This window comes from Crocuta crocuta, unplaced genomic scaffold (assembly GCF_008692635.1).
Source record: "Crocuta crocuta isolate KB4526 unplaced genomic scaffold, BGI_CrCroc_1.0 scaffold478, whole genome shotgun sequence".
Taxonomy (NCBI): Eukaryota; Metazoa; Chordata; class Mammalia; order Carnivora; family Hyaenidae; genus Crocuta; species Crocuta crocuta.
This window is the reverse complement of record NW_027530981.1, coordinates 1,517,416-1,534,549: the sequence shown is the minus strand read 5'-3', so window position 1 is coordinate 1,534,549 and position 17,134 is coordinate 1,517,416. Positions and strand designations below refer to the sequence as shown.

The 17,134-nt window shown below is 39.7% G+C and overlaps 1 protein-coding gene and 1 pseudogene across 4 annotated transcripts in view; one reads left to right on the top strand and one right to left on the bottom strand.

Moving 5' to 3' along the window:
• PARD3B (par-3 family cell polarity regulator beta) overlaps positions 1-17,134 on the top strand; it is a 997,354-nt gene that overhangs the window by 57,228 nt on the left and 922,992 nt on the right. The gene's annotated exons all lie outside the window — the stretch shown is intronic.
• Positions 4,686-5,095, bottom strand: LOC144236540 (anionic trypsin pseudogene; annotated as a pseudogene).

Here is a 17,134-nt window from a genome sequence, read left to right as displayed (position 1 = left end):
TTTTTTTTTTTTTTTTTTACAGATGGGAATTCTGGGTCAGGGAGAGGCTCCAACCAGAGATTGGTTTTGACCCCCCTTTAAGGGTTAGTCTTAAGTAAATAGCACCGCCTTAGTACAAAATCTGGATTTGTTCTTCACCTCGGCTGCTTTGCTGTTTACTCCTTCTGTCTCACGATTCTGTTTTGTATGGTGGGGACCCAAATTTTGTCATGTGGACAGAACGAATGAGATCTTGCTTGTGGAAACATTTTGTAAATCTGCTAAGTAATGCAAATATCAGATGTTTCATTGTTAACTTTGTAGGGCAAGCTTTTCCTGTCAATCTTAGGTTATGTCCCTCCAGGCTGAATATACTCACTTTATCTTGACTTAGTTTGCAATCTTCTTCTCCCTGTCTACAAACCCTGCCTAAGACTTTCCTTAAATAGTAGCAGAAACAGTGAAAATCTGGCAATGAGTTCAAGGGAGGTTAGACTGCTAGAATTAGTTGTATACATACTATTTCTGACCTGTGAATAGTAAAAATGTCAGTTTAGGTCAGAATGTTAGATTTTAATCTGCACTTTGTGGCGTGATTGTTTCTTATTGGCACAGACTAAATGGCCAACTCTCAAAACTATATGGCCAACTATTCAAAAGGGAAACCAAGTGAAATCAATCCTTTTTGGGGTCTTGTTGTGTGAACAACTCTGTGCTGATAGTTGGTGTGAGCAGGTGAGTTACAAAGATTAAAAAAAAAAAACAACGACCCAGAAATCTTTAAACTTCTTAGTCTGGTTAGAAGATGGCATATCACATGAAAGTTAGGAGTTGAAAAAGCATCTCTCAACCACTCATTTGGTGATTTTATAAAGTATATTCTGTGTCCCCAGCTATCTTGGGAATGACAAGGAACTATCTTTATCACACTTAGTATTGCCATGTTGACCAATGCTGTGGTTTACTCTTAGCAAATGCTCAGTAAATATTTTGAATCAAGCTGGAGAGCCAGGATAGTTATAAATCCCTCTCTACTATGAGAAAAACAGCTAACAGGACAGGTATTACTGATGCTAGGTTAATAGCATCCTCTGAAACTCTAAGAAGAGCGTATTTATCTCTCTAAATTATATACCTCTGTGCTCACTTATTTATCTTTTCAAGTGGTCAGTAAAGAGCTTCTTGCTCTGCACAGAACTGAGGAAGTGCAGCGGAAAAGTCTTTAAAGTCAGAAAAGTTGAAAATACTGAATCCTTATCACATAACCTGAGGCATTTAAGTTAATTTCCTCTTATGCCTTTATAACTCCTATTTGATTAAATGTGCTGTCTGTCAACCTCTGAGAGTTTTCTTGATTTTTCTGGATCTGACTGTCTAATGGCACATTTTGTTTTAGAAAGACAGTATTTTAGCTGTGGTTGAAATAATTTGTAGGTCTTGATTAATTTACCAGTATTACTTCAGGAATCTTCATAAAAAGTATTTCAGTGGTTATTGTTTGTTAATTTCTCTGCTGGGGCACATTAAGTGCTGAGAAGTAAAGTAATCTGCAAAGTCTGTGTGAACTGTTTGGATTCCCTAAGGACCATCAAGAACAGATAATGAAAACATTGAAAATTTCCCCTCCTAACTTCAGTGTTTTTCTTTCAATCAGGCCACAAGACATTTTTCATTGTCCTAATAACCATCTGTTATAAATATGTAGAACCTTAATGCCTGGTAAGTACATCCTGCTAACTCTGCCTTATAAACTACACGGATTCACTCCTCGCACCAGTGCTTTTGGCTAATTCCAAAGGGGACTCAGCACACCAAGAATGTGAAGAATGCAGTGCAAAATCCAACAGGAGTGTTGGAAAAATACTTCAGCCTTTGAGTCACACTCCATGTTGGTGTGAAAGAGCTTTGTTCATTTTCTGCCTTGGTTTCCCCTTCAGAAAGCAATGGCATGCTTTTCTAGGGGAGTTCACCTGGGCACAGACTGGAGTGATTTTATCGGGTTCATGCAGCCCTCTCTTGGGTAGATCCTGGGGAAGTTTCCTTTTGCTTGATCCACTACTACCCGGCACATAGTAGGTATATTTTCTGGATGAATAATAAATATTTATTGAAGAGTACTTGGTTATTTCCACTTACACGTAATAGCACCAGCTGACGAGGGTGACATGATTGCGTTTGTCATTACTGACCTCATTTTCTAATCTCTGAATATTAAGTGTTCAGAGAGAATATTTGTTTTATAGAAAATGGTGTATTCTTTGTGCCTTTGACATCCTGTGCTTTTCCTCACCACGGAGAATTGGACAAGGGCAGTGCTTTGTTGCAAAAGGGGCGGAGCTCATTTTGATATCTTGTACTTTATTAATAGTCTGTAGATTTTATTCTGGAATTCTTCATTAGAGAAAAGAAAGTTTTAGTATTAGCACAGTAAGAAAATACAGTCTGTGTAGTGGTGAGTGGTCAGTGCAGATAATAAACTTCATTAAAATGAAATTTTCCTTTTAAAAGCTGTTTAACATCCAGTCTCTCCAATAGAGATGTTGAAAGCAGAAATATAATTTGGCTCCTCAAACTCCTGTGTTTTAACTGCTTCCTGAGATATGCATAGAAACTTAAAACATTTACTTCATATATGTAAAATAATGTTTGACTGAAGTGATAGACACATGCAAGTGATTTTAGATTTCTTGGAAGGAGAAATTACATGTCTTTCTGACATATCTTTTACTCAGGTGGTGCCTGGAGGTCATCTCCACAGTNATAGAGATGTTGAAAGCAGAAATATAATTTGGCTCCTCAAACTCCTGTGTTTTAACTGCTTCCTGAGATATGCATAGAAACTTAAAACATTTACTTCATATATGTAAAATAATGTTTGACTGAAGTGATAGACACATGCAAGTGATTTTAGATTTCTTGGAAGGAGAAATTACATGTCTTTCTGACATCTTTTACTCAGGTGGTGCCTGGAGGTCATCTCCACAGCTTGGAACAATCAAGCCAGACCTAGGAAGGCTTTTATTTTTATACCTTCTTTGCTCATAAAGCAGTAAAATATTAATGGTTAACCATGAACCAGAGGCTCCCAGTCCTGGCTGCATATTAGAATCACCTAAACACTGCTCCCAGTAATTGCTTTGGGCTGCGATTCAGGATTTGGCCTATTTAAAAGCTTCTGAGATGCTTCTTACTGCAGCCAGGGCAGAAGACTGCAGCTCAGTAGACTGAGCAAGGGCAGATGGGTAACTGTTAAGTTTTCATGTATCGCTCATTTGGTGGTGAACCAGCCCTTTTGGTTCCATTTTCGTTGTGTAAATGGTTTTGATTCTATTCTCCAACCTTAGTCTAAGAAGCATTTGGGGTAGTAGAACTTGTGAAAAATGCTAGTCCTTGGGGCCAGTGCACAAATTCTGACTCAGTGAAGTGAGGGGCTGAGCACACCGCCAGTGATTTTGATAGGGTTTGTCGAACTTCAGGGTTCCTTTAATAAATGCCATGTCCCAATGATCTATTTCAGCATAACAAGTCATTCTAAAACATATGAACATCATAATATCTGGTGGGCTTCTGGGTCGCAGATTTGCCATAGTTTGGCTAGGGGGGAGCTTCTGTTTCACAGGATGTCAGCTGTGGTCGTTTGGTGGCTGGTCTGCAGGGTCCAAGGTGGCTGGATTCACATGCTTGGTACCCCAGCATAGATAGCTGAAAGGCAGGGCTCAGCTAGCTGGGCCCTCGACATGTACCCTTGGCGCTTTCTGATAAAGCCCCTTAGCTGGGCATTTGTACTCACAAGGTGACTCAGGGTTCCAAGCATTTTCAAGAGAGCCAGGAAGGAGCTTTGGAGTTTCCTCTGATGTGGTGTCATTTCTGCCACAATCTGTGGGGTCAAGCAAGTCTGTTAAGAAAGCCTAAATTTAAGGAGAGGGGAATTAGACTCTCTCAGCAAGAAGAGTAGCTAGGAACTGGAAGCCAGCTGCCTACATATAAATAGGCAAAAGTCATGTTGACCCTATACAACTTTCTGAGTTACTGATTGATACATAGTTACTAGTCACCGTCTCTATACAGATGGCTTAATGTCTTTCACCTGGTTAGTTTTGGTGATTTTTTTTTTTTTAAGAAAAAATTTTAAACATTTTTATTATATATAGAGAGAGACAGAGCATGAGCATGGGAGGGGCATAAAGAGGGGGAGACACAGAATCTGAAGGAGGCTCCAGGCTCTGGGCTGTCAGCACAGAGTCTGATGCAGGGCTCGAGCTCTCAAACCGCAAGATCATGACCTGAGCTGAAGTTGGACACTCAAACGACGGAGCCACCCAGGTGCCCCAGTTTCAGTGATTTCTAAAAGGTATCTCTTCCTAATACCAGTATTCTTTGATTCATCGTATATGTGGCACAACTAATCTTTCTGAAACACAATACTAATCGTGGGACTTCCTTTCCTCGAAGTGTAAATGGGTCTCCTCACCTATTAGTTTAAGGCCAGTGGCAGGAAATGTAGTGTGGTGGTTAATATCACAGACCTTAGAGTCAGACTGTCTGAATTCCAAGTCCTCCTTCTGATAATTATTCACTTTGTGACTTTGGGCGGTGTACTGTGCCTGCACCTTACTGGTGTTTGTTGTTGTTGTTTCTGTATTTTTTTTTTTTTTTTGGTAACAGGCTCACTGTATTAGCATAGTAACAGCAGAGGGACAGGGGCTTTAGCTGTTGGGAACTATGGTCTCCTTAATCCAGTCTACAAAATCGCACACCTTGGTGGAGACTCCAGGCTGCTTCTGGGTGCAGCCATAGCCCCAGGAGATGATTCCCTGGAGCTTGCTGTTGCAGACCACAGGGCCACTAGAGTCACCCTGGCAGAAGGCCTTCCCTTCCTCAAGGAAGCCAGCGCAAACCATGTTCTTTGTGATCTGCCCAGGGTAGGAGGCTTCCCTCTGGGCCTGACACAGCCGCGGGGCATCCAGGCACTGAAGCAGCTCGGGATAGTCAGTGCCAGAGCCCAGGGATTTGCCCTAGCTGGAGAGGAGGCACTGGGTGCCAGTGGGTATGCAGGCGGAGGTCTGGTGGGCACCCAGGCAGTGAGGGCTGCAGGAAAGGAGAGCTTGATGAGCATCATGTCATTGTCCAGGGCCCAGCTGCTAGAGTTGGGGTGGCTGAGTCGGTAAACTTGCTCATCCCCCTCTGGGACATTGATGTTGTGCTCCTCAGAGCCTCATTCAGATGCAGGACTTGGGACTTGTAGCAGTGAGCCGTGGATACCACCCTGTTACAGTTTGCCGTTTACAGATGAAAGAAGTAGCTCAGTGCATTATTGTGACAATTCAATGAATAATATATGTATTGCCCTAAAATGTGTTGAGACAAAATGGTTTTTATTATTGTTGCTGTTAACATCTTTATGGCAAGGCATTCAAGGCCTGTCATGCTCTCTTGCACCTTATATTTCCAACCTCATTTCCTGTGACTATTCCTGTAATCCATGCTGCAGCCTCACTCAGCTATCTCTTGTCCTGTTTTCATGTCTTCCTGTGTTTTCCTTGCTGACCACTGCTCACGATATCATCATCTGTCAATGGAAAGCTGATTTCTCTCCCCGTCTTTGGAAAGTGGTTTTACTCCAGGGCTTTAGATGGTTTTCAATCAATGGAAACTAGAATTTTATACTTCTTTCCATGACCCACGCACGGTTATGTTTGGTCTCTCTGATTCTCATATACATTTAGGGCAATAGTACATCCTACCCTGCCCGACTTCTGCATTTGAGTTTTGCACAGGTGTAGCTTGGTACTTTGCTCTACATATTGGGGTTTAAAATTTGGCATATGGTAGCAAGGAAGTTCAGGTTATGTCGCAGCAACTAACAATCTGAAAACCTCAGTGGTTTAGAGTAAACAGCTTATTTCTTGGTCATGCTCTCTGCCCCTGGTGGGTCATAGGAGATCTCATATTACCATCTGGGGTCCCAGCTTATGGAGGCTCTGTCTTACAACACGTTTCCACGATTATAGAAAATCAAGGAAAATGTAAATCCATGCACTGGCTCTTTATAGCTTCTGCACGGAGAGACACAGGTTACTTATGCTCAAATTTCTTTGGCCAGTTACATGTCAAACCTAAGTTCAAATGGGTGGTAAAGTGTGATTCTTCCATGTTGTCAGAAGAAGAGAATCCACAATTTGTGAACAAGCTCCAGTGGCTACATTTGACTCCCTAGTTTCCTTACCTGTTTCTGTAAGATGTTGCTGTGTTAATAGGACCAAATTGCTCTGAAAGTTTCCCCTGCATGCACCTCAGCCTGGTAAACCGTTCAATTCAGAGGAGTCCACGGGCAGTCCTTCAGATGCCGTTTGGATGCTGCTCTAAAGAAAACAACAACAACAAAAAACATTTAGTAGCAGTTATGTTGTATTTATGGTTTTTCTTAGAAATAGTAAAGCCTCAAACATTCTCTTTTGTTCATATATTTCTTTAATAATTTTTTCAAGTGTATTTATTTTGAGAGAGCAAGAACATGAGTGGGGGAGGGGCAGAGAGGGATAGAGAATCCTAAGCAGGCTTCACGCTCTTGACACAGAGCCTGATGTGGGACTAGAACTTATGAACTGTGAGATCATGACCTAAGCCGAAATCTAGAGTTGGACACTTAACCCACTCAGCCACCCAGGTGCCCCTATATGTCACTCTTAAAACCCCAACACCTTTCTTTGCCCTTGTAGGAGCACTGACAACACTGACTCCATATTTGGTCTTCCATCTTATTCCTACTTGTCCAATGACGTGCCTCAGGGCTACGTGTTCAGGTTCCGTGGAGGTTAAATGTATGCTCTTAACTGGAATGTGGGAAGGCTGGTTCTGATCTCTAAAGTGGCACACAGAAGACCCCAGATAACTAGTAGAGATGACTGGTGCACAGAAGACCCCAGATAACTAGTAGAGTGGGGTGATGCACAGAAGACCCCAGATAGCTAGTAGAGATGGGTGGTGCACAGAAGACCCTAGATAACTAGTAGACATGAGTGATGCACAGAAGACTCCAGATAACTAGTAGAGATGATGATGCACAAAAGCCCCCACTTCACATAACTAGTAGAGATGGCTGCCTCACTGAAGGCCTCCACTTCAAATAGCTAGTAGAGATCCTCTGATGCACAGATGGTGTCAATTTAGATGGTTACCTGTTGACCTTACCACAGTGTCCCTCGCCCTATAAAATCTGTGGGTTAAGATCTAGATGTAGAGAGTAAGGGTGGAGAATAGCTGAGTGCTGCCTGGGTCATTTGTCTGCCAGATTTCCACATATCCCCTCAACTCATCTGTAAGTTACCCTGAATACTGCTCTGTATGGAGTGGCTCACTTCGTTTTGGGTCTGAAGTGCTTTCTGAGCCTGGAAGATACTTTATTCATCCTCCTCTCCCTTCCAACACCCCTACCCTTTGATTCTTGCTTTAAAGTAAAAACTAGTTAGCAAGACACAGGTGCTAACTTTAGTGGTTTAGAACTACCACAAGTTGACTGTAAAATAGGCTCCTGGGCACAGTCACTTAGTTTTGGGAGTTTACTAAATTGAGCTTGTTGAGTAAGGTGATAATGATCTTAGCAAGTTAGAAAGATAGTCCATAAACAAGATGTTCAGTAGCTCAAATTTAAGATAGTAACCAAAAGGAAGCTATAGAAAATGCTGACAATCATATATATGAAAGTTTACACTTATTAAATGCAACAATTGGGAAGTTTTTTGTTTCTGTACTGTAATCCTCAAGAAGGCCCTCCACAGAACTTTTCTGTGAGGAGTTCTAAGAAGTACAGACTGCAGGGAAGCCCACAGAGCTTGGGGGATTAGTGTTGAGATAACGGATGGCAAGTAGGGTCATATGAACCAGGGTCATAACTGACTGGTTGTATAGATCAGCAGAGTAGGGCTTCCATTAACATTTTAAGTTGGCAAAAATATTCTTAATTTTTTTTTTTTTATTTTAAAGAAAAAGAACAGGATAAAGGGGCAGAGAGAGAGAATCACAAACAGTCTCCCAGCTCAGTGCAGAGCTGGATGTGGGCTCCATCCCATAAGCCTGGGATCATGACTTGAGCCGAAATCAAGAGTTGGACGCTCAACTGACTGAGCCACTCAGGTGCCCCATTGGCAACATTCTTATAAAGGACTTCATTTATAAGGACCAGAAATTGTTGTTTGTGTGTCTACTTGTCCTTTTGTGAATGGTGTGGAAAAAGCAGGCCATGAAAGGGCAGAAAATTATGAAATGAATAAAATATAGTGGCAACAAAGGACTTGAGGACAAAGTGGATGAAGGGTGTGGGAGGGGCTGCACCTGTGAGGTAGTCAGCTGTTTTAAATCCCCAGAGAACTGAAGTGAAGGGTGTAGTCTTCCATTCCTGTAAGGGACTATCCTGGGAGGAATTAACTGTTAATTGCCTAGTGTTCTTTTCCTTAGGAGTTCTAGGGTAGTTGTTCTGATGACAGAAGAATGTATTAATGTAAACCATGACCTATTTCTTTTTTAAAAAGTTTTATTTATTTTGAGAGATAGAGCAAGCAGGAGCAGAGAGAGATAACAAAAACTAAAGGAATTCATGACCACTAAACCAGCTCTGCAGGAGATCCTGATGGGGAGTCTGTGGATAGAAAGCAACAAAGACTCCAAAGGACCAGAGACATCAGTACAAACATGAAACCTACAGAAAACACAATGACACTAAATCTATATCGTTCAGTAGTCACTTTGAATGTAAATGGACTAAGTCCCCCAATCAAAAGACATAAGGTATCAGAATGGATAAGAAACCAAGATCTATCTATATGCTGTCTTCAAGAGACTCATTTTAGACCTGAGGAAACATACAGATTGAAGGTGAGGGGATGGAGAACCATCTGTCATGCTACTGCAAGTCAAAAGAAAGATGGAGTAGCCATACTTAAAAAGTAGGCTTTAAAATCTGTGACAAGTGATGAAGAAAGACATTATATCATAATTAAGGGGTCTATACATCAAGAAGAGCTAACAGTTGTAATTGTTTATGCCCCCAACTTGAAAACATCCAACTATATAAATCAATCATAAGCATAAGCAAACTTCTTGATAATAATACTGTAATTGTAGGTGACTTTAATACTCCACTTACAGCAATGGACAGATCATCTAGGAGAAAATCGAGAAACAATGGCCTTGAATGATACACTGGACCAAATGGACTTGATGGATTTATTCAAACTTTTCTTCCAAAAGCAGCAGAATACACATTTTTCTTGAGTGCACATGGAACATTCTCCAAAATAGATCACATACTGGGTCACAAAACAGCCCTCAACAAATATAAAAGGATTGGGATCATACCATGAATATTTTCAGATCACAATGCTGTGAAACCTGAAATCAACCACAAGAAAGAAGTTGGAAAGCCTCCAAACTGCATGGAGGTTAAAGAACACCCTACTGGAGAAAGAATGGATCAATCAGGAAATTAAAGAAATTAAAAAACATACTGAAGCAAATGATAATGAAAACATCACAGTCCAAACCCTTTGGGATACTGTAAAGGCACTCCTAGGAGGAAAATACATTGAGGGGCACCTGGGTGGCTCAGTTGGTTAAGTCTGACTTTGGCTTAGGTCATGATCTTATGGTTTGTGAGTTTGAGCCCTGCATTGGGCTCTGTGCCGACACCTCAGAGCCTGGAGCCTGCTTCAGATTCTGTGTCTCCCCCTCTCTCTGCCCCTCTCATGCTCTCCCCCGTACATGCTCTGTCTCTCTCTGTTTGAAAAATAAATAAAAAAACTATATGAAAAAAAACTTTGACAAAATACCTCACCTTTCTTAATAAAAACCGTCAAGAAAGTTAGGATAGAAGGAACATACCTTAAGAGTGTAAAAGCCATATATGAAAGACCCATAGATAATATCATTCTCAATGGGGAAAACCTGAGAGCTTTTCCCTGGGATCAGAAACTTATGAAAGAAATTGAAGAAGACATAAAGAAATAGAAAAACATTCTATGCTTATGGATTGGAAGAAGAAATATTTTTAAAATGACACTACCCAAAGCAGTCTGCACATCTGATACAATCCCAATCAAAATAGTACCAGTATTCTTCTCAGAGCTAGAGCAAACAATCCTAAAATTTGTATGGAACCACAAATGACCCTGAATAGCCAAGGTAATGTTGAAAAAGAAAACCAAAGCTGGCGGCATCACAATCCCATACTTTAGCCTGTATTACAAAGCTGTAATCATCAGGACAGTATGGTATTGGCACAAAAACAGGCACACAGACCAATGGAATAGAGAACCCAGAATTGGACCCACAAATGTATGGCCAACTAATCTTTGACAAAGCAGGAAAGAGTACCCAATGGAAAAAAGACAGGCTCTTTAGCAAATGGTGCTGGGAGATTTGGACAGCAACATGCAGAAGAATGAAACTAGACCACTTTCTTATACCATACACAAAAATTAACTCAAGATGGAGGAAAGACCTGAATGTGAGACAGGAAACCATCAAAACCCTAGAGGAGAAAGCAGGAAATAACCTCTTTGACCTCGGCTGCAGCAGCTTCTTACTCAACACATCTCCAAAGGCAAAGGAAATAAAAGCAAACTATTGGGACCTCCTCAAGATAAAAAGCTTCTGCAAAGCAAAGTTTCAATCAACAAAACTAAAAGACAGCCAATTGAATGGGAGAAGATATTTGCCAATAACATGTCAGATAAATGGTTAGCATCCAAAATCTTTAAAGAACTTCCCAACTCAACACCTGAAAAGCAAATAATCCATTGAAGAAATGGGCTGAAGACATGAATAGATACTTTCCAAGAAGACATCCAGATGGCTTAAAGACACGTGAAAATATGCTCAACTTTGCTTATCATCAGGGGAAATGTAAATCAAAACCATATTAAGATACCACCTCATACCTGTCAGAGTGGTTAAAATTAACAACTCAGGTAACAGTAGATGTTGGTGAGGATGTGGAGACAGGGAAACCCTCTTGCACTGTTAATGGGAATGCAAATTGGTGCAGCTACTCTGGAAAACAGTGTGGAGGTTCCTCAAAAAGTTAACAATAGACCATCCCTATGACCCAGCAATAGCACTGCTAGGAACTTATTCAAGGGATACAGGAGTGCTGATGCACAGGGGCACATGTACTCCAACGTTTATAGCAGCACTTTCAACAGTAGCCAAATTATGGAAAGACCCTAAATGTCCATCAACTGATGAATGGATCAAGAAGATGTGGTTTATATCTATAATGGAATACTACTTGGCAATGAAAAAGAATGGAATCTTGCGATTTGCAACAATGTGGATGGAACTGGAGGGTATTATGCTAAGTGAAATAAGTCAGAGAAAGACATATCATATGTTCTCACTCGTATGTGGAATTTGAGAAACTTAAACAGAAGACCATGGGGGAAGAGAAGGAAAAGAAATTAGTTACAAACTAGAGGGACCCAAACTATAAGACCCTCTTAAATACAGAGAACAAACTGAGGGTTGATGTAGGGGCAAGAGGGAGGAGAAAATGAATTATGGGCACTGAGGAGGGCACTTGTTGGGATGAGCACTGGGTGTTTTATATAAGTGATGGCTTCATCCCAAAGCCAAGAGCACTCTGTATACCTTGTATGTTGGCTAGCTTCACAATAAATTATATTAAAAAAAGTTTTATTTATTTTGACAGAGGGCAAGAGCAAGAAGGGGAAGGGCAGAGTGAGAGAAGCAGAGAGAGAGAATCCTAAGCAGGCTCTGTGTAGGGATCAAACTCACAAACTGCAAGATCATGACCTGAGCCAAAATCAAGAGTTGGAGGCTTAACTGAGCAACCCAGGTACTCTTAAACTGTGATCTGTTAATGTAGATTTTCATTACGTGAAGGCCATGGTAATTTTTTTTTAAAGACTTGATAATTGGGACATGTAGTAAGTCTCTATCCAGAAAGATGCACCTGTGTGTGCCATATTGTGCTTCATTTCAGGTGTGTAATGAAACTTTCAGTTTAGAATCCTGGCAGAACCAGCAAGGGAAAGTTTTAAACTAGTTTGCATGCCCAGCAGTCATCTACTTCAGAAATATCTGGTGATAAAGAGTGGAAGTGTTGGTGGTTTTAGACAGGCAATAAGGGGAAATTTGTTTGTTTTTAATTTTAGGTATTTTAAGCAGCACATGCTTGTGTATTTTAAAAATATTTGCTTTAATGCAACACTAAATATTGTGAGGGGCAAGGAAAGTTTACAGAACAGCACATTTGCTTGGGGAAAAGGTTTCCATGGCTCTCTTCTAACTGTTACATGTTTACATCCCCCAGAACTTTCACTCTGGCTTTGTTCCCAGGAAAGAAAGCTCTGCCCTTTCCCATTCTTCTACCCTTAGTGTGTGTGGGCGGCTGTGCATCTCCTGGGGGAGGGCACTGGGAGTAAAGCTGAGCAGAATGCTCCTTGGCTCCCAGAATCTCAAGCCAAATGGATTTGTTCTGAGTTAGCTGGGTCTTACTTTCTCATAGTTCTGCCTGGAAGGAGATGAGCTTTGGGTATGATGTGTCCTGAAAGCATAAACTCTTTATTAACACAGATAAATCAGTTGGCTCAGTAGATTTTGGGAGCAGTGGTAACACTCATAACTCATTGTATGGGGGTGTCAGTTACTCCGATTCTGGAAAATACTCCGATTGTGATTCCCTGACTTGGGCATCATCACGCTTCCCCTGCCCCTCCTCACATACATAACACGTACATGTTTGCGTGATGGTGATGCTGTTAAAGGTGAAAGGATTTCAATCTTTAATTTACATTTCTCAGACTAATAAAATGGCTATAATGTGTTGTATTATGGATTAGGGAGACCTCTGAAACCGATTTAAAATAAAAATGAGACTGTATACCTCAATCTAACATTGTCTTTATATTATAAATAATTCCAATTATGGAATAATGATTCAGGGGATACTTGCTGTATTGCTCNTCTGAAACCGATTTAAAATAAAAATGAGACTGTATACCTCAATCTAACATTGTCTTTATATTATAAATCCAATTATGGAATAATGATTCAGGGGATACTTGCTGTATTGCTGTGGAGTTACACTTCTTTTAAGATAAACTGGTGAAGGGATCCTGGGTGGCTCAATCAGTTAAGCGTCAGACTTCAGCCCAGGTTACGATCTTGTGGTTTGTGGGTTCAAGCCCCGATTGGGATCTGTGCTGACAGCTCAGAACCTGGGGCCTGCTTCAGATTCTGTGTCTCCTTCTCTCACTGCCTCCCCTACTGCCCCTGTCTCTCTCTCAAAAATAAATAAACATTAAAAAAATTAAAAAGATAAACTGGTTAAAAGTTACAACTTGCATTTCTGTGTCTAAGTTAAATTTGAATGATGTTTTTAAGGTGTTTTCTTCCATAGTAAGCTTTCGAATCTGTTTAGAACATTTTGATTTTGAAAATTAAGTCTGAGAGCATCATGTATCTAACATCAGTGTTTTTTTTTTTTTAGTAACCCCAAAACATTTTGCTGAGTGTTTTGAAGTTGGAAAATGGCATCTACAAAGATTTAAAGTGGTCACTAAAATATGGTAAAATCTGGGTGTTAATATTTGCCACATTAAATCATTTAAGTAGTTTATCAGCAGAGTTCTGGCTTCCTGTTCCCTTGTCCTTTATAGAGTCACTTTGAATATTACTCTAATTCACGGCAGGCTCTTTCTGTGAATAGGAAAAACCCTGTCTTCTCTACCTCTGAGTGTTCTGGGAACAAGGCATGGCTAGTTGGTCCAGTCTGTGTTACTGCAGCTCAACGATTTTAAGTATTTATTTGCATAGCAATATTGCGATCATATAAAATTTAATTGGTAAATGCTTGAAAAATTGCCATAAGAATTTTGAAGACCTCCATGACCTTTTACAATTTTCATAAAAAATGGCTGTTCCGGCTTTGCATATTCCCACCACTTCCCTGATGCCATCCCTCCAGCAGCAGAGGGTAGCACCTCGCTGGCAGAATAATTCTGCAGCCAGAGCAGGGAGGTCTTCATCAGGGGCTTCCTTGCCCATGCTTTGATGTTCCGTAAACACAAAACAAAATTTTTATTCTGGCTTCTAACCAGAATTATGGGAGTGGTTGCTTCAGCAGGAGCCCAAATGCATCGGAGATTAAAGGAAATGGGCTGGGAGACTTTACTCCTGGAGCCAGATGGGAAGTAGCTGAATGTGCTATAGATGAAGAAATCTTTGTAGCCCTCTTAGGGTATCCACTTAGAAGCATCCTATTAAAATTTGCTACATAGTTAAAGCTGACATTTTGAACCCTGTCTGAGAAAGTGGGAAACCCTTGTCATGAATAATGCTATGTAGAGCAGTAGATTAGGACTTCTACCTTTTATCTTGCTCTCAATTCTAATGTGGCATTCCATTCTCTGTCACTTTAGTTAAAATGTTACTTGGGGAGGCAGAGGTCATTTGAAGATTGTGTTGTGGCATGTAAATAAAACTAATAGTCTTTGTTTTAAAGTTATAGTGCCTCTCTCCTCTTCATTCATCCCCATTCTAAAGCAGAGAGACCTTAAAGATTTTTCTCTGAATAGGTTTATAATATGTATCCTATAAATCAAAAGTAAAATGAGGAAAACATTGAAGTAGTCTCATTTTTAATGTTAATAGAATTTAAATTGGAAAAAGTCTGCAATTATTTTAAAATATGCTGATCTGCTTATTTTAATTTCTTCTGCATGTATTACATGTAAAAAGCTTTGCAGTATTTAGGAAAAAGTAAATCTATAAATGCAAGCTTGCAGGCCATAGCAAAAATGAATTGAGTTTGTTTCTTTCAAGCCTATCACCTCTTAAACTTGGCATGTCAGACTCCAATCTTTGAAGGGGCCGGACAAGTAACTGGAGAAATAAACATCCACCGTTGCATTTTAGACAGTGAGATCCTGCAAACGTATGTGCTATTTCTAATTCTCAAAAGAATTCTTCCTGTTCTTTTTCTCTTTTATAGGGGTGCATATGGAGACATGTACACTATTTGGAGTGGAATGTGTAATGCTGAGTGTTGGGGAGACAGTGGGTCGCCCATACTCAGCAGTGATTGGTTATCACTTAGATAGAACTGGTGGTCTCTGGGCAGGTTTTTGTTTTACTAGAGAAGATAATTTTCTCTCAGTCAGTAGGTTGCTTCTTTGTTTTGTTGATGATTTCCTTCAGTGTGTAAAAGCTTTTTATTTTGATAGATTTTCAATAGTTTATTTTTTGTTTCTCTTACTTGAGAAGATATATCTAGAAAAATGCTGCTAAGGCTGATGTCAAATTACTGCCTGTGTTTCCTTCTAAGGAGTTTTATGGTTCCCAGTCCAACATTTAGGTCTTGAATCCAATTTGAGTTTTTGTCTATGGTGTGAGAAAGTGATCCAGTTTTTGTGGCACCATTTGTTGAAGAAACTGTCTATTCCCCATTGTTTATTCCTGGCTCCTTTGTCATAGATTAATTGACTATATAAGCATGGGTTTCTTTCTGGGCTTTGTTCCAAGGATCTATGAGTGTATTTTTGTGTCAGTAGCATACCATTTTGATTACTTCAGCTTTTTAATATATCTTGAAATGTGGGAGTGTGATACCTTCAGCTTTGTTCTTCTTAAGATTGCTTTGACTGTTCAGCATCTTCTGAGGTTCCATTCAATTTTTAAGTTTTTACTTAAATTCCAGTTAGTTAGAGGTACTTAGCTGGCTCAGTCAGAAGAGCATGTGACTCTTGATCTTGGGGGTTGAGAGTTCTACCATGTTGGGGGTAGAGATTACTTAAATTAAAAAAAAAGACATTCTACTTAGTTAACCTACAATTTAATATTAGTTTCAAGTGCACAGTATATATATTTTAATATTCATTTTTTACATTAGTATGACTATAAAATGTAGTTCAAAGCTGAGCCACATAGTGTACTATAATTATGATTTTTGGGTTATACAAATATTATATTTTCCTGTTTTTTTAAATGTTTATTTTTGAGAGAGAGTGAGAGCAAGAGGGCGAACACAAGTTGGGGAGGGGCAGAGAGAGGCAGAGACATAGAATTCAAAGCAGGCTCCAGGCTCTGGGCTGCCAGCTCAGAGCCTGATGTGGGGCTCAAACTCACAAACTGTGAAATCATGACCTGAGTTGAAGTTGGATGCTTAACTGACTGAGCCACCCAGGCGCCCCTATATTTTCCTGGTTTCAATAATGGTTTCATTTTGTTTAGTGATACTCTTCTCAATATATTTCAGACACACCTGGGAAATTTCTGGGAAAGGCTTCTTGAGAAAAATTTTTTGACCCTTATGTCTGAAAATGTCTTTGTTCTTCATTCACACTTGATTATTAAAGTCAGATTCTAGGTTAAAGTCATTCTCCTTCAGAATTTTGAAGAATTAATTTTATTTTGTTTTGTTTTTAACATTATTGTTGAGAAAGTCTCTACTCATCTGCACTGCACTTATAAAACCTTCCCAGTTTTTCCCCTCCAAACCTATGAAATTTCATGATGTGTGTGGTTTTTAAAATCACTTATTGTGCTGGTACTTGGGGCATTTGCTAGAGTTTTTATGTCTGTAGACATATCCTTCAGTTTTGGGAANCTGGAGTGCTCTTCCAAACTTCCTACCATTTTTTTCCTCTTTTTCTCTCTTTCTACTCTCTGTGATGCTGAGATCTGTTTTTCTGTTGAGTTTATTTCTGCCATCAAAATTTCCAAGTTTTATGAATGTTAATTTCTAAGCATAGCTTTTTTTCATGGATGCAGTATTCTCTTCTCTCTGAGGATATTAAAATCTTTTTGAAGGTTTTTTATTTACGCTGTTTGTATTTTCACAGAGATGTTTATTTTTCATTTTTATTTGTGTNAGAGGATTTCCGTGCACGTCTGGAGAGCATTACCACTTTTTTATATTTGAGAGAATCTGTCTTCTGGCCTCATTGACTGGTGTTGTTTTTTCTCTGTAGGGTCATTCTGTGTCCTGTTGGGTTTCCTCAATGTCAGAGTCTATAGATTGGTTTTTTTTTCCCCCCTTCAACTGGTTCATTTTCCCATAGAGCAGCAGTTTTAAAAACTGTGGTCTCATGGCTCTTTTGCTTAAAAAAAAAAAAAAAAAAAAAAACTATAAAAACAA